The sequence below is a fragment of the Triticum urartu genome, unplaced genomic scaffold (genome assembly GCF_003073215.2).
Source record: "Triticum urartu cultivar G1812 unplaced genomic scaffold, Tu2.1 TuUngrouped_contig_439, whole genome shotgun sequence".
Taxonomy (NCBI): domain Eukaryota; kingdom Viridiplantae; phylum Streptophyta; class Magnoliopsida; order Poales; family Poaceae; genus Triticum; species Triticum urartu.
The window spans coordinates 8,133-33,972 of NW_024114974.1; the positions used below are offsets into that span (position 1 = coordinate 8,133).

General features: G+C 40.1%; 1 pseudogene; it reads left to right on the top strand.

The window, feature by feature from the left end:
* Positions 1 to 16,656: 16,656 nt before the first annotated feature.
* Positions 16,657 to 19,383, top strand: LOC125527748 (annotated as a pseudogene).
* Positions 19,384 to 25,840: the final 6,457 nt, after the last annotated feature.

The following is a 25,840-nucleotide window of genomic DNA, read 5'->3' on the forward strand; positions in this document are numbered from 1 at the left end:
ATCTTTTTTTAGTGAGCACTCCTAAGCACAAAATGCTTTGGTTTACGATAACTTGTTTCTGGTAAGAAGATCGAGAATATTTTTGTGATTGTTGATTAGAAGTGTTGCATATGGTACCTTGCACTACAGAAAAATCACTAGTTGTCAAGTGTTTTGACGTAGGCCAAGTGTAGGCTGCTTGTGGTTGTCCCTGGCATGGAAATAAACTCAGCTGATACCTACGCCACGTGCCTTGTGTCGTACTGTCGACGCTTCACACAGGGATGTGCGAGCGAGCGATCAACCGGGCATATTGCGTCGTACTGTCGACGCTTTGCACAGCGATCCATTTATAGCCCTAAGCACGTTTTCGGTTTTGGGAACCTTCTATGGTTTCAAGCCGGTTTTAGCCGGTTTTGGAACCTTCTAAAGGTTTTTTGGACCGGCTTTTCCTGGGTTATCTATTTCTTTTCCTTTTTTTGGTTTTCTTTTACTTTTTACCTTTTTCTTCTCTTTTTTGCTTCTTTTCAAAAAAGTATAAACCAAAAAGCACTTTTTTCAAAAAAGTTCGGGTTTTGGAAATTTTATTCGGATTTTAAAAATATGTTCGTGATTACAAAATTTGTTCCCAAATTCAAAAACTGTTCACGGTTATAAAATGTGTTCTCATATTCAAAAAATGTTCACGTTATTGACAATGAGTTTTTCATTTTAAAAATTGTTCATTTTTTCAAAACAATTCAAAAACTTGAGAAAAATTGACCTGCTCAAAAAATGTTTGACATTCATAAATTGTTCACGTTTTCAATTATTTTTTCCTTTTTGTTCATTTATTTCATAAAAAAGTTCGCATATAAAAAAATCCACGTTTTTTGAAAAATGTGCGGAATTTTCAAAAATTGTTCGCATTTTTAGAAAAAGTTCAGGATTTCAAAAATAGGTTACCATTTCTTCCTGTTTTCGAAATATGTTTGGAATTACGAAATTTGTTCCGTTTCTTTAAATTGTTTGCGTTTTCGGAAAGAACGAGAATCTCAAAATTGTTCGTTATTTCAAAGAAATATAAGAAAAATCATAAATGTTTCAAATCTGCCGCTACTTTCTGTTATTAATAGCTTTGTGAGGTATAAGAAGTTGGCTGATCGAATACTCCTTCGATTCCTTTATTTTTCGGGCTTTTTTTGCGTCGCGCGGTTTTGCGTTCAAGGCGAATCAGCTCCAGTGGGCCGGCCCAGTCGTGCATCCCCCTGTGCGCAAACTCAAAAAAAAAGGAGGTCCTATTCAGCGCCTTGAGCGCCCGTTACAGGAATTCCTGCTAACGAGCACACACCCTCTCCCCTTCCATCGATACTAACGGGCCTGCCCATCTCCCCTTTAGTTATACTAGTAAGCTTGCACGTGCAATGCACGTCAACACTGACACACATTATATTATTAAACATCTACAGTTCTAAAATAATGCATATGTGCTATTTGTGCAAATGAATAAATGAAAAGGTGGTTTGTATAATGTGCAAGGATTGCATCTAAAATGGTAAGTACAATATTTTGCAAAATATTCCTGGAATAAAAAGTTAATTATTTCAAGTGCATGATTTCATCATTTACACAAAATGAAGTGATGATTTGGATAGTTTACACAAAATGTACCAAAAAACATTCCCACAACATGTGGGGATTCATTTAGTTTAACTAAAATCAACAACCATTTCTTTAAATTCGAAAGGTGCTTCGTCTCTGCACTTGAAAACCTTCATAGCATATGAGATTTAGATAGATACACAAAATGTGTGTGTTCATGTCCTTGCATGTTGGAAACAAGCATCAACAACATTTACACTCTTGTAGAGGAAATAGTGTTTGGGCAATCAACAACCAGTCACATGGTCTCCTCTACATTGGATCCAAAAAGAAAAGGAAGATTGAATGGAACTGAAACTCACAAATAGGTAGACATGCTTTCAATCTGTTGGCTAGAATTTGACAAATGCACTTGTCAGGAGTACTCTATCAATTATCTTTCATCTTCTCAAGATTAAGCACTTTAGCTGAGGCGAAGAAACGAAGCAAGACGATGCCATTTTTGAGCATGCTCTTGGTTGTCACCAATGAACCTACAACATCCATCACACGCATTATAAAGACGATGACACACAAACACATGCACACGTATTATTGTGAAACCTGACCAACTTTGAAAGCATGATCCTCTGTCCCCACTTTATACTGATTCTCATCTTTTAACCATTCTTTACACGGTGAGACAAAACTTACATGTGTCTGAGAAAGAAAAAACACTTTGAAATGTGACCATCCACATTGTCATCTTTGGTTAGAACTTAAGGTCCTTTGAGTATCAGGTCCAGCTTGCCCACAGAAAAAGCTATCTTAAAATCTCCAAAAGCTGTCCAAAAGAAAAAGGAACAATCTCACAAAACAAGTGAAACATTGGTGTTAATTTTTTAGAAGGATACATGCATCTATATGCATCTTATCGATGCCAATTTGAAAAACTGATTTACAGAAGTACCTTTCATGTGTACAAAACGCTGAAGAATTTGAACATGAACAGCCTGATACAGTACAGTAAGGACAGCGAGCACTAACAATTCACAAAAGTATATTTTCCTATACACACTCTGTTGCGGGTTAATAAAAAACGGAATATACTCAGCTGTGGGATCGATCTTCAAATTACCTTCAATTGGTTACAACCTAAAGAAGCTAGAACAACTAATCTAGTACTGCTATTTCATAAAAAAATTAACCATCACAAGCTAGAACAACCGATCTAGCTTAAGAAACCTACACAACTCATAATTTCATACGCTCATAGTAATCATCCATAGTCAGTAATTCTTCCTTTGCGTACATGCATTACCACTGAAGTAAACTGTAGCTAATAATTAGAAAGTTAGACCAAATTACGAATCACCATTACAAAGTATAACCGATTATTGGCACTGGAACATTTTTCAGGCGGAACCTAAAGAAGCACCACCATAGAAATTTCTAATAGCAAGGAATTTTTCCATTCTTGGTCGGTGAATCACATACGGATGGCATCAAACCAATTGAAAAGGGTAAATAGGTATACCTAAAGCATTCTTTTATTTGCCAACACCAGTGCTTCCTCAAAGCGCCTGCTGACTGCTGTCCCTTAAATATCAAATGATTGGTTTGCTGCCTGTTGGAGCAGCAATTTCTGCAAAATCGACAGCACCAGATGCAAACACTCCATTAGCCTTTAAATCCAAATTGAAAAAAATAGTGAATCAATCCAGCCAAGCAAGGTAGGACAAGCCAAGATGTACAAGGTTCACGGCAAGCTGTGTGCCCGGAATCCATCCAGCTGCCTTAGGGCTTGCTTATGTAGCCGGCCAGAAGGTTCAGACCAACGTCTACGCGTAAAATCAATCAGCAGCTTGCTTAGCTTGCAGCTGTACGTACGTGTTCTGCTCTCGGGAAGATCCAAGCCAAGTGCCTCAAATCCAACATACCCAGGCATATGGAGGGCGCTAACTGGCGGGATGCAGACACCATGGTCGCCCACGTGATGCCGTCGTTGAAGGGAATTTTCCGTCGAACACCTCACGTAGGCGAGCAACGGCGGAGGGAGACCAGGCGCGACACCTGTGGCGACGATGTGGGTGTGCACGGCGGCGACCTCGACAGTGTCGGCGGAGTCCATGAGGAGGGAGATGTAGACGTCCTCATCGGCCGTGACGCCGAGCAAGTCCAGTAGGTAGGAGCTCTAGATCAAAAGTAGAATTTAGGATTTGTAATGGAGGCGCAATGCATCGGGTCTGCGACAACATACCAAATTTTCCTCTCCTCTAATCCGGCGACTTGTGAGGTCTCGTTCTGGGTAGGGATAGGGAAGATGATAAGAGGGGAGATGATACGAGGGGATGGGAGGTGCTGCCGGCGCACTCGTCGGTTCTGCGGAGGAGGATCAGGCGGCGGCGTGGGTCGCGGCCTTGCAATTAGCGAGCGAGGGGATCCGCTTGCGATCACTTTCCTTTTTTTTCACCCTCTGCGTGATTGTAGGGATTGCATAGGTGCGGGGCGGAGATTCCTATTCCTCTGCGGTGAAGCATGTTCAGCCAACGTAAAATACTAAATGCACACCAGAGAATAGATTAGATTAAGGTTAGCTGTTAGATTAAGGTTAGCGGGTCTAATCGTACGGTGACAATTAAGCTGTGTACGTCTGCCGTGTGGCTTTAAGAAAAAATTAGTTTGATTGTTTATTAGTAGTGAGATGGTTTCTATACCGCAAAAAAGCTACCCGAGAAAGAATCGAACATTAGACCTCCTGCATCAATGGATGCTGCACTAACCACCGCGCTACCCAACCCGCTGAAGCAATTTGCATCTTTTGTTTCTTTTATTATTATTTTGTATTTTCTTTTTCCATTTATTTTTTCCTTTCCACCTTTTTCTATTTTCTATTTTTTCTTTTTCCTCTTCTTCCTTTTTCCAATGGATTGTTTTACATTATTCTATGAATTTTTCTCAAAAATCAATAAACCATTTTTCGAATTTGATAAACTTTTTTAAAATGGGTGAACTTTTTAATTTTTGATGTAATTTTTATGGATATCCATGAAATCTTTTCAAATTTGATGAAATTTTACAAAACCAATGAACTTTTTCCAAATTCGATGATCTTCTTTCAAATTTGATGAACTTTTTTGAAAATTGATGAACTGTTTTTAAAATTCGATGAACTTTTCCCATTTTTTGATGAACTTTTTTTGGGAATTGATAATCATTTTTCAAATTTTATGAACTTTTTCAAATCCGATAAATTTTTTTGTAAAATTTGGTCAATTTTTTTCTTATTCAGTCAATTTTCTTTCAAATTTGATGATTTTTTTGAAAACCTATTAACTTTTTTCTAAATCGGTGAACTTTTTTTCAAAATCACTGTACGTTTTTCAGTTTTCTTGAAGTATTTTGTATTTCCTTAACCTTTCGAAATTTTCATGAACTTTTCAAATCCGTCATTTTTTTCCAAATTCACGAACTTTTCTTATACTAGTGACCTTTAAAATTTCATGATCTTTCAAAACCGTGAACTTTTTTGAATACGTGAACCTTTATTTTTTTTAAACAAATTCGTGAAGTTCTTTTGATTGTTCGTGACCTTTTTTTTAAACAGCGCGGTTTCATTGGTTTCTTAAGTAGTTAGCTGTAACATTGGTTAGTAGAACTTGGTAGCTCTGGAGATTAGCCTGCACGTACGGCCCTGCGTTGCCCTGAGTTCAAATATTCGCTGAAGCAAGTGCATCTTTTTTTTTGAGGGAATGCAGCAAGTGTATCTAATGTTTTTTTTGCTGGAGCCGCGTAGTACTGGGTCGGCCCACCAGGGCGCTGCAGTGGGCGCCCAGCGGCAAATTGTGGAGCCTTCGCTGAAGTCAGGGCAAATGGGCTGGCCCATTAGGAGGTAAAACAAGCTCCAGGCAAGTAAAATAATAACCAAAAATTTGTGCATCAGCCAGAATTCGAACTCACATCCTCATTCTTGTGAACGAGCGCTACGAACCAATAGAGCTAACAAGTTGTAATTATAGATTGGAGGCGCCACGCTATAAGTACCGTAACCTTTTTAGAAAATTAGAAAAATATACACTACACATTTATGATATCCATTGAACATTTTAAATAATACACGATGACCCTTTCTTAATATACGATGAACATTTCGAAAAACATAAATATATTTGTTGAACAATTGTCGAACATTTAGTAAAAAATATTGAACAATTTCATAATATGCGATGAACATTTTTATCTGCAAAGGTGAAGATTTTTCATAACATACAATGAACATTTTTGAAGTACACAATGAACGTTTAGTAAAACATGTTTAACAATTTCATAATATATGATGAACATTTTTGTAATACACAATGAACAATTTTATATGCAAAGGTGAACCATTTGCGTAATATACAATGTACATTTTTGTAATACTTGTGAACATTTTATATAATATGAAATTAAAGAGAAGAAAACAGAAACAGAAAAATAAAACAAATAACATAAAAGAAAATGAAAGGAAAAAATGAACCAAAACAGAAAAATAGAAATAAAACAGAACAAACCAACTGAAAACAGTGAAAAACTGGAAGCAAAAAACCACGGAAGAAAAACACATAAGAACCCGCAGAAGCATCAAAGGAAACAAAACAGCGAAGGAAAACGGCACAGGAATCCGTACATGGGCCGGGCCAAGTGGGGAGTCGCTTCAGCGAAGCCGCAGCACCTGGACGCACACGGGCGTCATATATAGGAATCGGGAGCTCCTACTGGACGCATTCTGCATCAAACAACCACGCAACGCATGCACGAAACCCCCGATTGAACCGGCTCAATAGAGGGAGCGTGTGTTCCCTTGTAGAGTAGCGCTGCGATGCTAATGTTAAAAAAAAAAGAAGCAAAACTGCCAGGATTCAACCTCTGGACCTCCATGTTGCGTACGAGAGGAGCTAAGCAATAGACCTGACAAAGGTTCGTGCTAAATGGGAAGCGTGCTAGTATACGGACTAGTACCAATGAAGAATCAGGATAGTTTTTGATTTTTTTCAAACTACCTTTGAAATTGTGATTTTTTTAACAAACGAGCAACGTATCAAAATACGATATTTTTTTAACAACACAGATATATTTTCAAAATTCAAAAATAAAACAAAAGACGTGGACATTTTTAGACAGATTTGTTTTTTAAATTCCTGAACATTTTCCGAAAACCCGAACATTTATAGAATTTTGAGAACAAAAAAATGATTATGGGAACAAATTTTCAAAAGGACAAACAGTTTTTGGGAATAAAAAAAGGAACAAAATTGAAAGCAAGACCATTATTTGAAAAAAATTGAACACTGTAAAATTTGTGAACAAAAATTTAAAAACTAGAACATTTTCGGAATCTAGAGAAAGCAAAAATAAACATGAAATGAGAACATTTTTAAAATTTGTGAACAGATTTTTGAATATGCTATCATTTTTTAAAGACAAAAACATAATTGAAAACCAAATTTTTTTCAAAACATACTGAACTTTTCTAAGCGCAAACATTTAAGGAAATTTGTAAAATATTTTGAAAATTCGTGAATAGACATTGAAAATTGGATATCTTTTTGAATTTGTGAGCAAAATTTGAAAATAGGAACATTTTCTGAAGACATGAAGATTTTTTGGGAACGTCAAACATTTCTCAAAAGGGAAAAAGTGAAAACTAGAACATTTTTTGAAATTGCGAACATTATTTTTGAAAATGCAAACATTTTTTGAAAAACAGTAACAAAATTAAAACAACGAACATTTTGTGAATTTATGAACAAATTAGGAGAAGAAGAATATTTTTTGAATGCGGGGACAAATTTGAAAGGGGAACATTTTTTAAAATTCCAGAAAAAATTTCATATTTATGGAAAAAATTAAAAAATGCATACATTTTTCAATACTTTGTAGTTCTAAACTCTTTGGAATTTTCAAACATTTCTTGGAAAAAGCGAACAATTTTTGAAATTCTAAACTTTTTGCAATTGCTGATTTTTTTTTGAAAATAGGAACGTTTTCCGAATATGTGAACAAAATTTAAGAATTCAAACATTTATCTAATGTCTGAACCTTTGTTGAAAAAGTAAAATAAACTTGAATCAGAAAAATAACAGAAAATAATAAATGAAGAGAAAAGAAAAAGTAATAAGAGATAAAAGAAGAAGAACAACAAAGAAAAACGAAAAAACGAAAAAGAAACGGAAAATGAAAAAACCCGGGGCCGGCCCACCTGGAACAACCGCTCGATCCCGTGAGCGTTCCCCCGACATTTTGCGACAACGAGCGGCAAATAGGATCTCTACTCCTAATGGATCAGTTGATGAATAGTCTCCACGGTTTATTTTCGCTGATTTTTTTTTCGTCTCTCCTCCCACCACCCCCTCCCATGCTGGTCCATCGGTTATTTTCTCTCCACTCTTTATTATAACCAAAACTTTCCTAACGTATAACAAATCACGGATCTAACTTTCTTAAATTATGCAAATCAACCGATTCCTTTTATTGGTTCAATTTGTCTTAGGAAATAAATAACAGATTTTCAGGAAACAAATAATATATTTTAATCTAACTTTCCTAACTTATCTAAATCAACCGATTTCTCTCGTTAGTGAAATTTGTTTTAGGAAACAAATAACAGACACGTCACAAACTTTCCTTCCAATAAATAGTTTCTTAACATTTGCAAACTTTCCTAATCAGACATATCACAAACGGGCAGGTACTGATAACACGTTACCAAACAATAAAACCCCATTTGCATATAAATCAATTCAGAATCCTAACTTTCCTAATTTTTTTACCTTTCCTTGATAACAACCAATATTTTCTATGTTTTTCACCTATAGAAGGAAATCACCCCTCCATCGATACTAACATTTTTTTGGAATGACATCTCCAGGTTATGATTTTTTTGCGATTCTCTCCAATTGTGTCCTCTCCTTCCGCTCCGGCTCCTTCTCGCATAAACACCTCCACCACAGCCAACTGACGCCACCCCAGACCTCCTGCCTCTCCACACCTTCTCCGCCACCCCAGACCTCCTGCCTCTCCACCCCTGACGGCACACTGAATGATATCAATGTGTTGCAACGCTCTCATTTGTTTGCTAGGCTTGCTAGTGGTGATGCTCCTGCTTGCAACTACACTATCAATGGGCATGAATACACAAAGGGGTACTATCTTGCAGATGGTATATATCCTCCTTGGTGCACATTTGTCAAGAGCATCAAAGAACCCAAAAGAAAAAACAATGTGAATTTGCAAGGGTGCAAGAGGCAGCCCGAAAAGACATTGAAAGAGCATTCGGTGTTTTGCAATCTAGGTTTGCCATTATCCGTGGTCCTACTCGTTTTTGGGATAAGAAAACCCTAAATAACATCATGACTTGTTGTCTTATCCTGCACAATATGATTCTTGAAGATGAGAGAGGAATGAACTTAGAATTCTTTTACGACAATGTGGGTAGCCGTGTCAAACCAGCTAGTGACCCAAACCGCATTAGAGCTTTTCTTCAGACATATAAGGAGATTGAAAATGCAGACACACACTTTCAGCTTCAGGAAGATCTCATTGAGCACCATTGGCAAAGAGCTGGACAATGACTAATTTTTGTATTCATTTGTATTTGTATTCATGACAAGTTTTGTATTGCATTATTTTAAGTTTGCTACGGTGATTTGAATAATTATTTGTAATGCGGATGATTATTGTTTTATGTTTGATTTGAATAATTCAGTTTGTTTTTGATTGTTGAATTATGTTGGATTTGAAATTTGCGGGCTAATGATATGCGGGGATGCAGCGGTGCAAAGAGCAGAACCCGCATAGCCGACCCGTAAAAAAGCATATTCCGCGAGTATACTTTTTTATGGATCCGTTTGGGGGGTCTGCATCTGTGCTAGCCCTCGCCGGCCCGCAAAAGCTGTTTTGCGCGAACTGCAAACGCGTTTTGCGGGGTCTGCTAGAGTTGCTCTTAGCACCTGTACAAGGTGGAGCATTGGAAGGGGCCTAAATAAAGGGCGCTACTCTCCACCGGCGCACCGGCGTAACGATTCTGCCGGTCGACATAGGACCATACGATTCCTAGGCGATGCAATAACTGCTAGCCATCGGATGTGCCTCTTCGCTTTGTCCTTCTTTTCTATCGTCTTCCTGAAAAAACTACAGGGCCGCACATCGGAGCGAGAGGAGGTTGCAGCGAGCGCCGTCGACCCCCGCCGTAATCCCCCGCGAGGCGGCCCAGTCCGAAGCACTGCCGCACACCCAGGGCTCGCCACCGCTCGCCACCGTCCTCGCGCTTGACAAAAATCGATCCGTGGAGCTTTTAGCACAAATCCTCGCCGTTTCCAGCATGAAAAATCCTCATCCCCAGCCTCGCAGCTGCCGCAACATCATCATCCTTATCCCCGGGCAGTCGTTCGTCGTATCAGCAGTGCTCGGAGTTGCCGCGGTTCGCAGCTCGCCATGAATGGACATAGGAAAGAAATTGCCTGTCGTAGCAAAAATCTATGACGCTTGCAGCAAAATCGTCGTCGCCGCCGTGAATGATCGCAGCTCTGCCATGAATGGATGTAGTAAAATAATTCATCGGACATAGCAAAAATCCTTGATAGTTGCAACAAAAAATCGTCGCCGCCGTTGCGGGGTCGCAACTTAGCTACATATGCGTCATGCATAGTTCTTCATATTTTAGAATGCACTATTATTATTTTCACGCAAAGAAAAACAGCTCAACTAAGGCCGGCTTGCGCAATTCCTAGCATCCTTACCACCCACACCAAAAAAAATATCGTGTACGCTGCTAAATGATTCTTTCAGCATGACATATTTACCATCATGAAAATATTTATAGCCAATTCCTTCATTCACTTGATTGCTATATTGTACGCAAACTGCTCAAATTGTTATCTCCCGGATTTAAAGAACAATAGGCTAAAGTATGGGCATATTGCACACCTTGTTATCTTAGTTTTTTGCATGAACTAGTTACTACATGCAAACTAATAAGCAATATGGGTTCAAACCATCCAACTATAGCTTGTTCACCATGGTGTGATTCTTATATATGAGTATGTGTATTTTCTAGCATAGGCATATTGGTGAACTCATTGGTACATGCAATACAACTGTAAGGATATAATTACTATGTTGCTTTTATTTCAGATATATAACTTGCAGGGTGACCCGCGCATTTGCGCAGCTAGATTTTCCATTTGTTGCTAAAATTGAGTATTAGCGTATTTTTCTTATTAGCAATGCCCATATTGTTTCTCAATTTGGTTCATTGAACTTAAGAAAATAGACATGAAAAAGTAACATCGCATTAGATAAAATTTCAAATAGTAATTTATCCCAATCTTGGTTCCTCATAATGTCCTTGGGGGATTTTCCTTCCATTTCTCATCATTATATCGCTACTGCAGTTAGGTTTAGTTAGGGAAATGCCATGCATCAAGTTCCATCCGCACTTGCAATCCTTACTCCAATTTCCTTTGTCACATGCCTATCAATGCCCGTATTGTTTGCATCAGGTTGCTAACACATTATCTCTCTGCTAACTCTTGCATACCTTGTTTTATAATGTATCCATGTTAGTTGTGTCATAACTTACCTTTGTCTAATCATGTCAACTTTTTTGCTCCAAAATATGTTATTTAGCACAACTAAATTGATTCATTACCTTGACATAAACTTTTGTTCCAAACATTTACAAATATAGAAGAAACAAATTCCGTTGTCCATGTCTGCTTGTCTATCGCATACTCATCCACTTGTTAATTATTCTTATCTCTTATCATGTATATGACTATTTGCGTGGGCATGCACCATATTATTCTATCCAATCATGATTTTTGAATAATTCGAATATTATATTACATAATTGACATGATATCTTGCTTATACGTTCTCTCTTGGCCACTTTCATCATAATTTCTTTTTTCAGATCATCTCCATGTTCTTTTGCCCACCTATGGCAATATGATTCTCAATGACAAAGTAGGCCTGGATCACGTCGACCATAGCTTATTCTTTATGACAGGGACCATGTTGTCCATAGTCCATCCTTTACAAATGTAAGGCGCCCATTTGCACCCATTTTCTAATTGTAATCTTTCTTTATAATATTTATGTACAATATTTAATTAATAGTTAAAAGAAATGTAATAACATGAAAAGTGAAAAGAGTAAGATCTAATACGAATCAATGTTATTACTTTAATTTATAAATGGTAATCACAGATGATTATTTGGATTGCCCGTCGAAGCCAGAATTTGGCCAATTATTGTCCCACATTTTCTAGCAGATGAAGTATACTATATGATTTCTCGTGGCCATGAAACAATTATGTTTCCATCACAAAATATATCACCTAGTAATAATGGAATTGATTGCCAATTCTAATTATCCAGTGTCAAGATGCATTGTACTTCCTCTTCTTGCAACTGTGGAGTTCACACGACAAAAATTCAAGAACACCAAGATGGACTTTACACTACTCAGTTTTTTTGTATTCTCTTTTCACATTGAACCCATGTATGTAGACATATATCCTTTATCCTGCATTTTAGTTTTAGGTAAACGATCATATTTATAATCAGAATTCTGCTCTTGATATAAAAATTATTATAGTCATAAACTTTGTGAGTATGTATGCAAAAGCAACTGTATTTAAATCATTCATTTACTTTTTATTTAAGCAACAAAAAATCATTCATACAAAAATAAGAATAAAATAATTGTACAAAAATAAACTTTGATTAATTTCTTGATTATTAACATCAGATTTGAAGCCATCACATGTAATGCAATGTCCACAGCTCCTAAAGGGAACACGACTGCTCCTAAAGGGACATCATGGATTCACCCTTTTTTTGTGGGAATAACTTTTGATTTAGTCATGGCAGTACAATGCATATATTATTATGTTCTTTTAAAATTGACCAATAAAATTTGATGGCGATAGGTAGGATAAATAGAATGTTAAGATATATGTAGGCTAGTATGATTTTTCTTGCCTTAGTTAATGTTTTAGGGGCATTTGTTAATTTCTGATTATTAGGGTATGGCAGTTGACCATGCCTTGTAGATGCTAGTGAAATCCAACTGGGCCTGAGATCAAAAAAATTGACAATTAACACAAGATGAAGGAGATCTTTTTTTGAAAAGGTTCCATACGAAAGAAGGATATACATAAATATGGAGTACATTCTTCTCAAAAAAATAATATACGGAGTACATATTTGTGTGGAATGTTATATGGAATGATGTGTGTACTGCCCTTGTGATTTGGAAAGTCACAAGAGGATATGCAGGGAGCTAGGCTCGCAGGTGTAGGAGGAGTTGCTCGATCATCTATGACTTACTTTGGTGCCTGGTGCAAGCCGATCCAGGGCGTCACTGACTCGCTGGTTGCAGAGGCTCTTGCCCTCCGCGAAGGTGTAGTCTTCGCAAAGCTTCGTGGCTTTGAGCGAGTACAAATGGAGACTGACAGTCAAGATGTGGTCGATCTCTGAAACTCGCGCCGTTCTTCGCGCTCTTTGATAGCGCCAGGTCTTCTAGATATTGAAGGGTTAGCAGATAGTTTTTCCTCTTTTAGTATTCATCATGTAAAGAGGCATTCTAATGTATCTGCCCACTTGTGTGCGAAAAATGCTTGCACACTAGAGGTGACAGATTGTTGGATGTACTCTCCCCCTGGGTTTCTGGTGACTAGCCTGATGGCGGACACTGCTGGAGCTCTTTTGATTGAATAAAACCCTCCAGTTCAATGCAAAAAAAAGAGGATATGCAGCAGGTGATGTACGTCTTCAGCTTGTTATTTACTCCTTGATTCGCCACCCCTATCCAATAAATTTTAGCAATATACAGTTCGTTAATGAGTAATGGATGGCAGTCCCAACAGCATGGGTCGCTAATTCGAAATTACTCACAAATAGATATTTTTTTGCTAATCCACTAATGCATTGACGGACTAACCAACATTTTCTTATATTATTTACTATATCTAAATAGGAGCTCCCCACTACATGATTTCTCTTGACATACAGCCTACCCATATCATCAATCAACATGCAACATCCACCTCAGCAAATCTGCCACGTCAACATTTCTTTTCAACCAAACAAATCGCATGATTTTAATCTCTGTAGAACCGAAGAGGCAGTCCACACACAAAAAAGAAACCGAGGAGGCAGTAGTAGTCTCTTAATAAAAGCCAGCCAGCACTGCGGCCCTTTAATCTCCCCAATTAATCCCCCGTTGATTCCCTTAATAATACGTAGTAACAAAGAAAAAAACTCCTGGCTGATTGATTTCTTTCGCCCTCTCCCTCTTCTACGACATATCTTCTTCATCTCCTCACTATTCCCGTGGTCTTCACCGTAAGTATGAGCGCACCTGCTCGAGAGTATTAGTCAGGCATCAGATTCTTCCCTCAGATATCTGCTACTAGAAGCGATAGGTAATCCGATTTTGCCTGCGGAAATCTACGTGTTGGAGGCGACGACCCGCTGTCGATAGGCTATCTCCGGCATCGCCATGATCCATGTCTCCCTTGCCTGCTGCATCATGCTCATATATTTCCTTCGATGGGGGCCGAAGACCTCGCCCATGGAGCTGGTACCTAATCCCTAATATCATATCTCAAATTTACCTCGCCGTGCCATTACTTTTGCCTCATGTATCTTTGTTCCGCTCATACAAGTGAAACTATTGGGAAAAGTCTGGAGTTCCTGTCGTCTATTGCTACCTCCCTCATGGAATCTACTTCATATCAGGTTGTTCCCTATTCCTTTGTGCTCCATTAATTAATAATCCTCCTCCTGTGCTATGTTGCTACTCCACTATGATGTTATTTGTTATAAAATTGTGTTATCAAATTTCGTGCATCCCAACAACGAAGCATGTATCATTATGATATATGGAGGGATGGAGTTCCGTAATTCGTGTTGACACACACAACATGAAAATTCATTAGATTGTTGAGCAGTACAGATTGATTATAGAGCTCTATTGGACACAATCTAAAAGTTCCCTTTGAATTGTCTAAGAATGTTGTCTCGGCTTCATGCCTCTGCTTTACCAGGAGATATTGCAACTTCTACCCATCAGTGATCTTGATGGAGTAAATATTTTTGTTTGAAACAAGCCGATGGAGTAAATATGAACAGTGTATTCTCAGAGTGTTTCGAGTGGTTTGTTCGAATGTTTATGAGCTTTATTCTTCATTTCAATTTCTGTCAAGAATCAAGAATGCCAAGGAAAACCTAGGTAAGTGGTAACAAATAGTTGTGTTCCAGTTTCTACAGGCCCAAAGTTCTGAGTACATAGTCATGGAAATCATAGATTACTAGCTAGCTGCATGTATCATCTGATTAATGTAAATACATACGTCGTTACATCATTGGTTGATTAAAATTTACAATTGTTGCTTTCTTCAGAATAGAGAAAATGAAGTAATTTGAGTAGAGAAGATTCTAAATAAGTTAGAATCATTCAGTATTTTGTTTCTTTTTTATATCTGTTTGCGTACATTGTTGTACTTTGTAATTTTTAAGATCTATATGGTTGTATGTTATTCATGAAGCTTTGGATGTTTAGAACATACATTGCAGGAAGACATGCCTACTTGGTTTCAGGTGCTCATTACACATACTATCATACGACCATATAGTTAATTCTTATGTCGATATTTTATTTTCCCAGTGGTTAATACTTGGTACAAGAATTTCACATTTGTGTACATGTGAACAAATGCCTCTTTTGAAGTCACTATAAGCTAACCAATTGTACCATGATTTTTATCAATGTCCTTACAAGTCTACCTCCTGATGATAGGAATGTTTGCATGTACTGTTAAATCTCTCTATGTTTCTACAAGAATTCTATTCTGTAAGTCTGCTCAAAGATCATAGAAAGTTCCGCAGCAACGCGCGCGGGGTATCATCTAGTTTCTTGAATGGCATGGTCATCTTGGTCTTGGTGTACTCCAGTCTCAATATATCTTCCACTTGCTGGAGTCCATTGCCCGATCCTGCCGATGTGAGTGACGTTCCCTGAAGACCTGTAGGTCTCGCGAGGTGACGTGCATGGTGCTCTGTGCCATGGATGCGTAGAGGAGAGATGGAATTGTACTCTGGATTATTGTACTAATTAATTGCTACATGAACAGTACTTGACCTCATGGTCTGTCCTATTTCAATCCGACCATAACTCATTTACGTGATTGTTTCGGGAACTTCTATGTGAACTTTTCAACTCCCACGTAACATCTGATGATTTCTTACTTTCCTATCTTATCGCAGCCGTTCCTTTTCTACCGTTTCACGTAACATATAGATTGAACACAGCCGTTCCTTTTCCATTGCTTATGTGTATATTAATCCTATCCGTTCCTTTTCTCCTGTTTTAAGTTGTATATAATAGATCAATTGAATATTTCTGAAATATATTTACAAATGATAAAGCAAAAGGCGCCAAACAGAGAATTTAAGTGAGATACTCGGGTAAATAGAGATGAATTTGATTAGTTAAAACTTCAAAGAAGTGGGTGTGATATATGTACAATATACGTATGGAAACATATGGAAACATATATAGACACACACACACTTAATTAATTATCTGAGTACGTAAACCGCATGCACTGCTGGAGATTCATGTCCTGTTCATTATTCCTACTATCCATTTCATATAGAATCAAATAAGAATTTTAAAAGGTTTTCCATGTCATAAGGAAAACATGTAAAAATATGTTTTGTTTGATTGTGATTCGGTAACTTGAATTGAGTTCTACTCATAGTTAAAATTTCAATGGAGCTGGCATGCTACATGTTTACAGTAAACTGCATATGGAAACATAAGCAATAATCATGATACACTTTATTAAATACTCCAGCTAAGTATATGAAGCAGTATCGGAGTTTTGAGTGTTCAAGCTGAATTTCTTATCATAATTTGTTGACATCATCGACCAATTTTGTAGGTATATCGTCAGTGGCGGAGCTTTATTAGTACAGGTATGAGGGGGGTACGTAGGGCTTAGATAAGGAAAAGGTCAAGTATTTGCCCTCTTACTTGTGTTCATGTTTTGGCTTTGATGGTCCTCACAAGTATGGAACACTATTAAGTGTGCTTTTCCAGAGAATGATTGTTGTAGCAGAATTATAACCACTGCACGCATTGTTGATGCAGCCAAGTCATGTTGTCTGAGTACTGATGACCGCATGTATGCAATGGAACCACTAAGTGATGTTAACTCTAGAGGCTTGTTCTTCAAAAGGATATTTGGCTCTGATGGTTGTTGTCCTGATATGCTCAAGGAAGTTTCAAATGAAATCCTAAAAAAGTGTGCAGGCCTACCATTGGCAATTGTCACTATATCTAGTTTGTTGGCAAACAGATCAGCTACCAAGGAGGAGAGGGAGAAGGTTAAAAGGTCATGTGGTTCTGCACTGGAAAATAACCAAAGTCTAGAGGGAATGAATAGCATACTATCCCTTAGCTATAATGTTCTTCCACCTAATCTCAAGACCTGTCTGTTGTATTTAAGTGTATTTCCTGAGGATTGTGAGATTGACAAAGAGAGGTTAGTGAGGAGATGGATAGCAGAAGGTTTTATCCAGGAAGAGCGTGGACAGAGCCGACAAGAGGTCGCCGAGAACTACTTTTACGATCTTATCAACAAAAGCATGGTACAACCAGTGGACACTGGGTATGATGGTAAGGTTCGTGCCTGCCGAGTTCACGATATGATGCTTGAAATTATTATTTCAAAAGCAGTTGAAGATAATTTTGTCACTGTGGTAGGCAGAGGCCAAACAAGTTTGACTAATCGTCATGGTTTTATTCGGCGACTATCAGTTCAGCACATTGACCAGGAGATGGCATCCGCATTAGCAAATGAAGATCTAAGTCAAGCTCAATCTTTAATAGTAACATCATCAGGTTATATGGAACAATTTCCTAGTCTTCTTAAATCTGAAGCTTTACGTGTATTGGACTTTGAAGGTTGTGAGGGTTTGGAAGAGTATGACATGAACAATATGGACAAATTATACCAGCTTAAGTTTCTCAGCCTAAGGGGCACCATCATTTCAAAGCTACCACCAAGTGTTGTGATGCTACACGATCTAGAGGCCATAGATCTTAGGGACACACAAATAGTAGAGTTGCCGGCTGGAATTATCTGTCTCAGTAATCTACAGTATCTACCCACAGGAAAACAACTCCTTCCTGGCAATTTTTTTAAGCAGCTTCAAATTCTAAGAGAGATTCCACACTGCTCCATCGGTGATGGATGCTCCACCTTCTTTTGGCTAGTTCGTTGGCTATAGCCAGAGCCATTGGCTATTGTTTTCCCCGCTGTTTTCTCCCACCACACCAATCAAAATGACATGGTAGCCACAATATTACAGGATGGGACTGAACTTGCTCTTCGTAATCACCTAACCTCTGCTGTGGTCGCAGAACTTGCCTCCCTAAACTCTTTGTTGCAGGCGTTGCTACCTCCCAGGCGACTGCTTAACGGATGCTTTCTCCTCACGCGACTCTGATGGTGTAGCTTATTTGGGATTCAAAGGTGCCAAAAAACGTCATGATTTTGGCTGGCTCCTTTACCTCGACCGGCTGAACACCAGGCAGAACCTGCACATGAAAAACATTCTGGACTATGACTCTTACCCGCGGTGCAGCCATGCAGTGGAAGACCGCGACCACTTGTTCTTCTCATACCGGGCGACATGCAGGATCTGGAGAGTCGTGGCTATACGACCGCAGTTCATGCTCATCGACACACTTTTCTCTTACTACGCCGTCGGACCCCCTGCCTGCCTCGATTAGGCCCCTCATGCTCCTGCTTATTCTCTAGAAAGTTTGGGATGCAAGAAACAAAAAGGTTTTCCAGGGATTAGATATTAATGCTCATAGTTCGGTTAAAGCATTGTAGATGATCTAATTATTTGGTCTCACCGCCTCAAGACGGAAACTCTCAAAGAACACGGCGGTCTATGACGTGACTCCCTTTCCTCGCACAATGCATGAACCTCTGTAACTCTCTGGCTCTTTTCAAATATATTCAGGTGGGGAGCCCCCCCCCCCCCCCCCCCCCCGCGCCCGTGACAATTAAAAAAACAGTATGTACCCACTCAAAAATTCTGCATGGTACCTGATGGGATCAACAATATGAGAAGCATAAGGGTGCCCCCAATATTTGATATTACGAGGAGTTCATTGGATGCTTTGGAGGATATCGGGAGGCTTACCGGATTGAATGAAGTCAAATTATCGCTGGAGAAGAAACATTGTCAGGAGTTATCAGGAAATGATACTCTCCTTGCTATGCAAGCTTGGGAGCTGCAAACTCCAATCTTTTGTATATGCCATTCATCTATATAGTATGATTATGCTGATCCCATCAACCTCCTAGATCCTCCTCCCCCACCATATTTCCTTCTGGCATTTGATATGGATGACATTATCTATTTTGCGAACATTCCAAAGTGGATTTCTTCAGCGCTCACAAGTCTTGCTCGTCTGAAAATAAATTTAGCTGCATTAAGGGAGGAGGATCTGGACACTCTTGGTGAGCTCTCACCATTAATTGTTCTACAGTCGTGATTTCTTACAGGACCCAAAAAGGTTTATGTTATTGGATTCCGATGCTTGAGGAAGTTTGACCTCACTTCTACGGATGGGGAATATATGTAACCTTCACAGAAGGGGCTATGCCAAAGCTTGAGAATCTTGAGCTGTCATATAATGTGTTAGCGGCGAGAGCCTATGGATTCCATTTAGGCATTGAGCATCTACCATGCCTGAAAGCAATAGAATGACATGAAACATGATACCACACTATTGGAATACATGCCTGCAGCAACTGTGATCAGTGGCAAAGTTGGTGCCCATCCCAACCGTCCTAACCCCCCCCCCCCCCCCCCCCCCCCCCCCCCCCCCCCCCACCCACCTTGGGATCTAAATGAAGAGGGCAATGGAGAGGCTGGTAATAACGAGGGAACGAACTTGGAGCAGGGGAATTAAAATGGTCATCCTTCTGGATGAGATGGTCCTCAACCGCAAGCGGCACTAAAAACATAGTCCTGTAGGCTTCTTCTTCAAATTAAGTTCATCTCTTATATTCCAAACCCACTAATCAATGATATGTGTCGATCCAGGATGATGTGGAATTATTGCCAATTCTTGTTAATCTACTGTTCACTTGACTTGCCTGATGTGAAGATGGGAAACAGAGGCTGAAAAAGGTTGAACGGTCTCAATTGCCACTTGCCACATATTTTTTTTTTGAAACGGAGGATGAGCCCGGCCTCAGCATCTGGATGATGCATGCAACCATTTTAATAATTATTCACAAACGTCTTACAAAGTAATACATTAGGTAGTTTGAAGCCACTATCTTGGCAATATTTGTCGTTACTCCTATCCACTTGATGAAGGGGTGCCGATGGTAGAGCCTAATACCAAACATACATCACACAAAAGCAAAACATCTAAACACAGAGGCCCCTACCATACCGCGTTGTTGGGGCACACACCGGTCCAGCGCACTCAAAGAGGCTGCCACCCCCGTCTTCCACCGATCCATCTCCAGAGCAGACACTGACCTTACTAGGCCTGTGTCGACGTCACAACGGCACCGGACAACACCACCATCCTACACATATCCATCCTCACGAGCCCGTTGCTGAAACTCCACAGCGCCATGCCACCGAGATCTGCCGTTGGACTTGCGGTAGATGTAACACTACTCCTCCTCTAGTCCCCTCCAACCATCACTTTCTCAAAAATGATGCTCCCAGGAGGGAGAACGACACCGAAGGCACCGTCATCATCTGATCCGGGAGACCCAAATCTAGGGTTTCCCCCAGAGCATCGCGAGCATGATGACGCAAACTGCAACGACGATGCCGCAAAAACGAAACGACATCGAAGACATCACCATCATCTGCCATGACCGTAGTCGGCACAATTTTCATCGGCAGTTGCGCCACTAGGCCGTGCATTGCCAGCGTCGCTGGTCCCTTCAAGCGGAGAAAACTCTAGAAATGATGCCCTCAAGAGGGCCTACGTTGCCAAACCGCCATCGCTCGATACCAATGAGATCCAGGGTTTCCTCGGAGTTTCCCTCGGTGTCAAGGACCCAGACAAGGGTTGAATCCCGGCGTGATTAGAAAAACCCGTCAAGATCCGCCCAGTTGCCGACGTGCCACACCCGCCACCGCGTCGTCCACAACCCAGTGCCAGCCACCGGACATCACGGACACGTCCAGTCACCAGCCATGACCAGATCTGGCCGAGGCCAGCGACCCCATCCTGGTCATGGCCGCAAGCATCGAATCCCGCCGATCTGGTCGGAGAGCGCCCCCACGAGACGAACATTGACCTCCACCTCCGACCATTGCTCGCCGAGTCCCGCCGCCGTATGCCCAGATGTGCATCGGACAGGGACGCTGTCGGCTGGCACCAGGTTCTATCGCCCACAAAGCAAGGGGAGGCCGCGAGAGATGGGCCGCGCCGCCGCCGTCAGCCACACGGGCTTCGCCCGGCGGCATCTTCCGGCGGCGGCGGGTGGGGAGAGAGGATTGGCCGCGACGGTTGTGGGTAGGGAAGCCGCCCTCGCGTCGCCCTAGGCAGGGTTGACCGAGGGATGCGGGCAACATTGACGAACCTTTGCCACTTGCTACACATATACATTGTGGAATTGGATCGATCGTTTCCGTTAATTACCTTGGGACCAACGCGAGGAACGCATCCTCGGGATCCACTGGCGTGCTCGCACGTGCCTAGCGTGCAGTTAGCACCTTTGCAGCCTCCGCCCTCTTCGTCGTCGGCTACCGCTCGTGATAGGCGGCCCGTGCTGCAGATTCGGGCACCTCTTTTGCGCAGACGCCGGCGTAGGCACGAGAACCCAGCAATACCCTGGTGCTCCTTCTGCAGTAAATTGAACCTGCGGTGGTCGGCGGCGTACCTGGATAGGCGCATGCGAAACCAGACCTACCACTGCCGCCTTGGTTCAGTTGCGACCTCCTCCACATGGTCGGGCTCGGCATCGCACAGTGGGTTAGACCAGACGTCGAAGCCGCCAGATCCACCACTGGAGCCAGTGTTTCTGTTGTTGCTTGTCATTGATCAGAAGCGGAGGGAACTAGAAGTGGAGTAGATGGAGAGAGTGACTAGAGTGGCCTGATTAACTTCGGTCTAGGGTTCGTTCGGAGGAGGATATTTGCGGGGGTTAGGGTGGGCCAATCGAGGAAGTAGACGCGTCCGGGCCTCCTTATATATGCTCTAGATTTGAACTGGATATGAGCGGTAACGGATAAGCCTAGTGATGTTCACCATTGAAACTACTCGATATCACGTGATGATCGGACATGGTTTAGTTGATATGGATCACGTGATCACTTAGAAGATTAGAGGGATGTCGGTCTAAGTGGGAGTTCTTAAGTAATATGATTAATTGAACTTTAATTTATCATGAACTTAGTCCTTGTACTATTAGCATATCTATGTTGTAGATCAATAGCTCGCGATATTGCTCCCCGTTTAATTTTTATATGTTCCTAGAGAAAACTAAGTTGAAAAATGTTAGTAGCAATGATGCGGATTGGATCCGTGATCTGAGGATTATCCTCATTGCTGCACAGAAGAATTATGTCCTTGATGCACCGCTAGGTGACAGACCTATTGCAGGAGCAAATGTAGACGTTCTGAACGTTTGGCTAGCTCAATATGATGATTACTTGATAGTTTAGTGCACCATGCTTAACGGCTTAAAATCGGGACTTCAAAGACGTTTTGAATGTCATGGAACATATGTGATGTTCCAGGAGTTGAAGTTAATATTTCAAGCAAATACCCGAGTTGAGAGATATGAAGTCTCCAACAAGTTCTATAGCTAAAAGATGGAGGAGAATAGCTCAAGGAGTGAGCATGTTCTCAGATTGTCTGGGTACTACAATCGCTTGAATCAAGTGGGAGTTAATCTTCCAGATAAAATAGTGATTGACAGAATTCTCTAGTCACCATCACTAAGTTAGTAGAACTTCGTGATGAACTATAATATGCAAGGGATAACGGAAACGATTCTCAAGCTCTTCGTGATGCTAAAATTGACGAAGGTAGAAATCAAGAAAAGCATCAAGTGTTGATGGTAAACAAAACCACTAGTTTCAAGTAAAGGGATAAAGGGAAGAAAGGGGAACTTCAAGAAGAACGGCAAGCAAGTTGCTGCTCAAGTGAAAAACCCAAGTCTGGACCTAAGCCTGAAACTGAGTGCTTCTACTGCAAAGGGACTGGTCACTGGAAGCGGAACTACCCCAAGTAATTGGCGGATAAGAAGGATGGTAAAGTGAACATAGGTATATTTGATATACATGTTATTGATGTGTACTTTACTAGTGTTTATAGCAACCCCTCATTATTTGATACTAGTTCAGTTGCTAAGAATAGTAACTCGAAACGGGAGTTGCAGAATGAATAGAGACTAGTTAAGGGTGAAGTGACGATGTGTATTGGAAGTGGTTCCAAGATTGATATGATCATCATCGCATACTCCCTATACTTTCGGGATTAGTGTTGAACCTAAAATAAATGTTATTTAGTGTTTGCGTTGAGCATAAATATGATTGGATCATGTTTATTGCAATACGGTTATTCATGTAAACTAGAGAATAATTGTTGTTCTGTTTACATGAATAAAACCTTCTATGGTCATACACCCAATCAAAATGGTTTGTTGGATCCCGATCGTAGTGATACACATATTCATAATATTGAAGCCAAAAGATGCAAAGTTAATAATGATAGTGCAACTTATTTGTGGCAATGTCGTTTAGGTCATATTGGTGTAGAGCGCATGAAGAAAATCCATGCTGATGGGCTTTTGGAATCACTTGATTATGAATCAGTTGATGCTTGCGAACCATGCCTCATGGGCAAGATGACTAAGACTCCGTTCTCCGGAACAATGGAGCGAGCAAAAGATTTGTTGGAAATCATACATACTGATGTATGTGGTCCGATGAATATTGAGGCTCGCGGCAGGTATCATTATTTTCTGATCTTCACAGATGATTTGAGCAGATATGAGTATATCTACTTGATGAAACACAAGTCTAAAACATTTGAAAAGTTCAAAGAATTTCAGAGTGAAGTGAAGAATCATCATAACAAAAATAAAAGTTTCTATGATATGATCGCAGAAGTAAAATATTTGAGTTACGAGTTTGGCCTTTAGTTAAAACAATGTGAAATAGTTTCACAACTCACGCCACCTGGAACACCACAGTGTAATGATGTGTCCGAACGTCATAACCGTACTTTATTAGATATAGTACGATCTATGATGTCTCTTAGCGATCTACCACTATCGTTTTAGGGTTATGCATTAGAGACAGCTACATTCACGTTAAATAGGGCACCATCTAAATCCGTGGAGATGACACCGTATGAACTGTGGTTTGGTGAGAAACCTAAGCTGTCGTTTCTTAAAGTTTGGGATTGCGATGCTTATGTGAAAAAGTTTCAACATGATAAGCTCGAACCCAAATCGGAGAAGTAAATCTTCATAGGATACCCAAAAGAAACTGTTGGGTACATCTTCTATCACAGATCCGAAGGCAAGTTATTCGTTGCTGAGAATGGATCCTTTCTAGAGAAGGAGTTTCTCTCGAAAGAAGTGAGTGGGAGGAAAGTAGAACTTGATGAGGTAACTGTACCTGCTCCCTTATTGGAAAGTAGTTCATCACAGAAATCTGTTCCTGTGACTACTACACCAATTAGTGAGGAAGCTAATGATAATGATCATGTAACTTCAGATCAAGTTACTACCGAACCTCGTAGGTAAACCAGAGTGAGATCCACACCAGAGTGGTACGGTAATCCTGTTCTGGAGGTCATGTTACTTGACCATGACGAGTCTACGAACTATGAGGAAGCGATGATGAGCCCAGATTCCGCGAAATGGCTTGAGGCCATGAAATCTGAGATGAGATCCATGTATGAGAACAAAGTATGGACTTTGATTGACTTGCCCATTGATCGACGAACCATTGAGATTAAATGGATTTTCAAGAGGAAGACATATGCTGATAGTAGTGTTACTATCTACAAAGCTATAATTGTCGCAAAAAGGTTTTCGACAAGTTCAAGGTGTTGACTACGATGAGAGTTTCTCACTCGTATCTATGCTTAAGTCTGTCCGAATCATGTTAGAAATTGCCGCATTTTATGAAATCTGGCAAATGGATAAACAAAACTACATTCCTTAATGGATTTATTAAAGAAGAGTTGTATATGATGCAACCAGAAGGTATGGTCAATCCTAAAGGTACTAACAAAATATGCAAGCTCCAGTGATCCATCTATGGACTGGTGCAAGCATCTCGGAGTTGGAATATATGCTTTGATAAGTTGATCAAAGCATATAGTTTTATACAGACTTGCGGTGAAGCCTGTATTTACAAGAAAGTGAGTGGGAGGACTACATCATTTCTGATAAGTATATGTATGACATATTGTTGATCGGAGATGATGTAGAATTATTCTGCAAAGCATAAAGGAATGTTTGAAAGGAGTTTTTTTTTCAAAGAAAGACCTCGGTGAAGCTGCTTACATATTGAGCATCAAGATCTATAGAGATAGATCAAGACGCTTGATAAGTTTTTCAATGAGTACATACCTTGACAAGATTTCGATGTAGTTCAAAATGAAACAGTCAAAGAAGGAGTTCTTGTCTGTGTTACAAGGTGTGAAGTTGAGTAAGAATCAAAAACCCGACCACGGCAGAAGATAGAGAGAGAATGAAAGTCATTCCCTATGCCTCAGCCATAGGTTCTATAAAGTATGTCATGCTATGTACCAGACCTATTGTATACCCTGCCCTGAGTTTGGCAAAGGAGTACAATAGTGATCTAGGAGTAGATTACTGGACATTGGTCAAAATTATCCTTAGTGGAATAAGGATATGTTTCTCAATTATGGAAGTAACAAAAGGTTCGTTGTAAAGGGTTACGTCGATGCAAATTTTGACACTGATCCAGATGACTTTAAACTCAATCTGGATACATATTGAAAGTGGGAGCAATTAGCTAGAGTAGCTTTGTGCAGAGCATTGTTGACATAGAAATTTCAAAATACTTACGGATCTGAATGTGGCAGACCCGTTGACTAAACTTCTCTCACAATCAAAACATGATCACACCTCAGTACTCTTTGGGTGTTAATCACATAGCGATGTGAACTAGATTATTGACTCTAGTAAACCCTTTGGGTGTT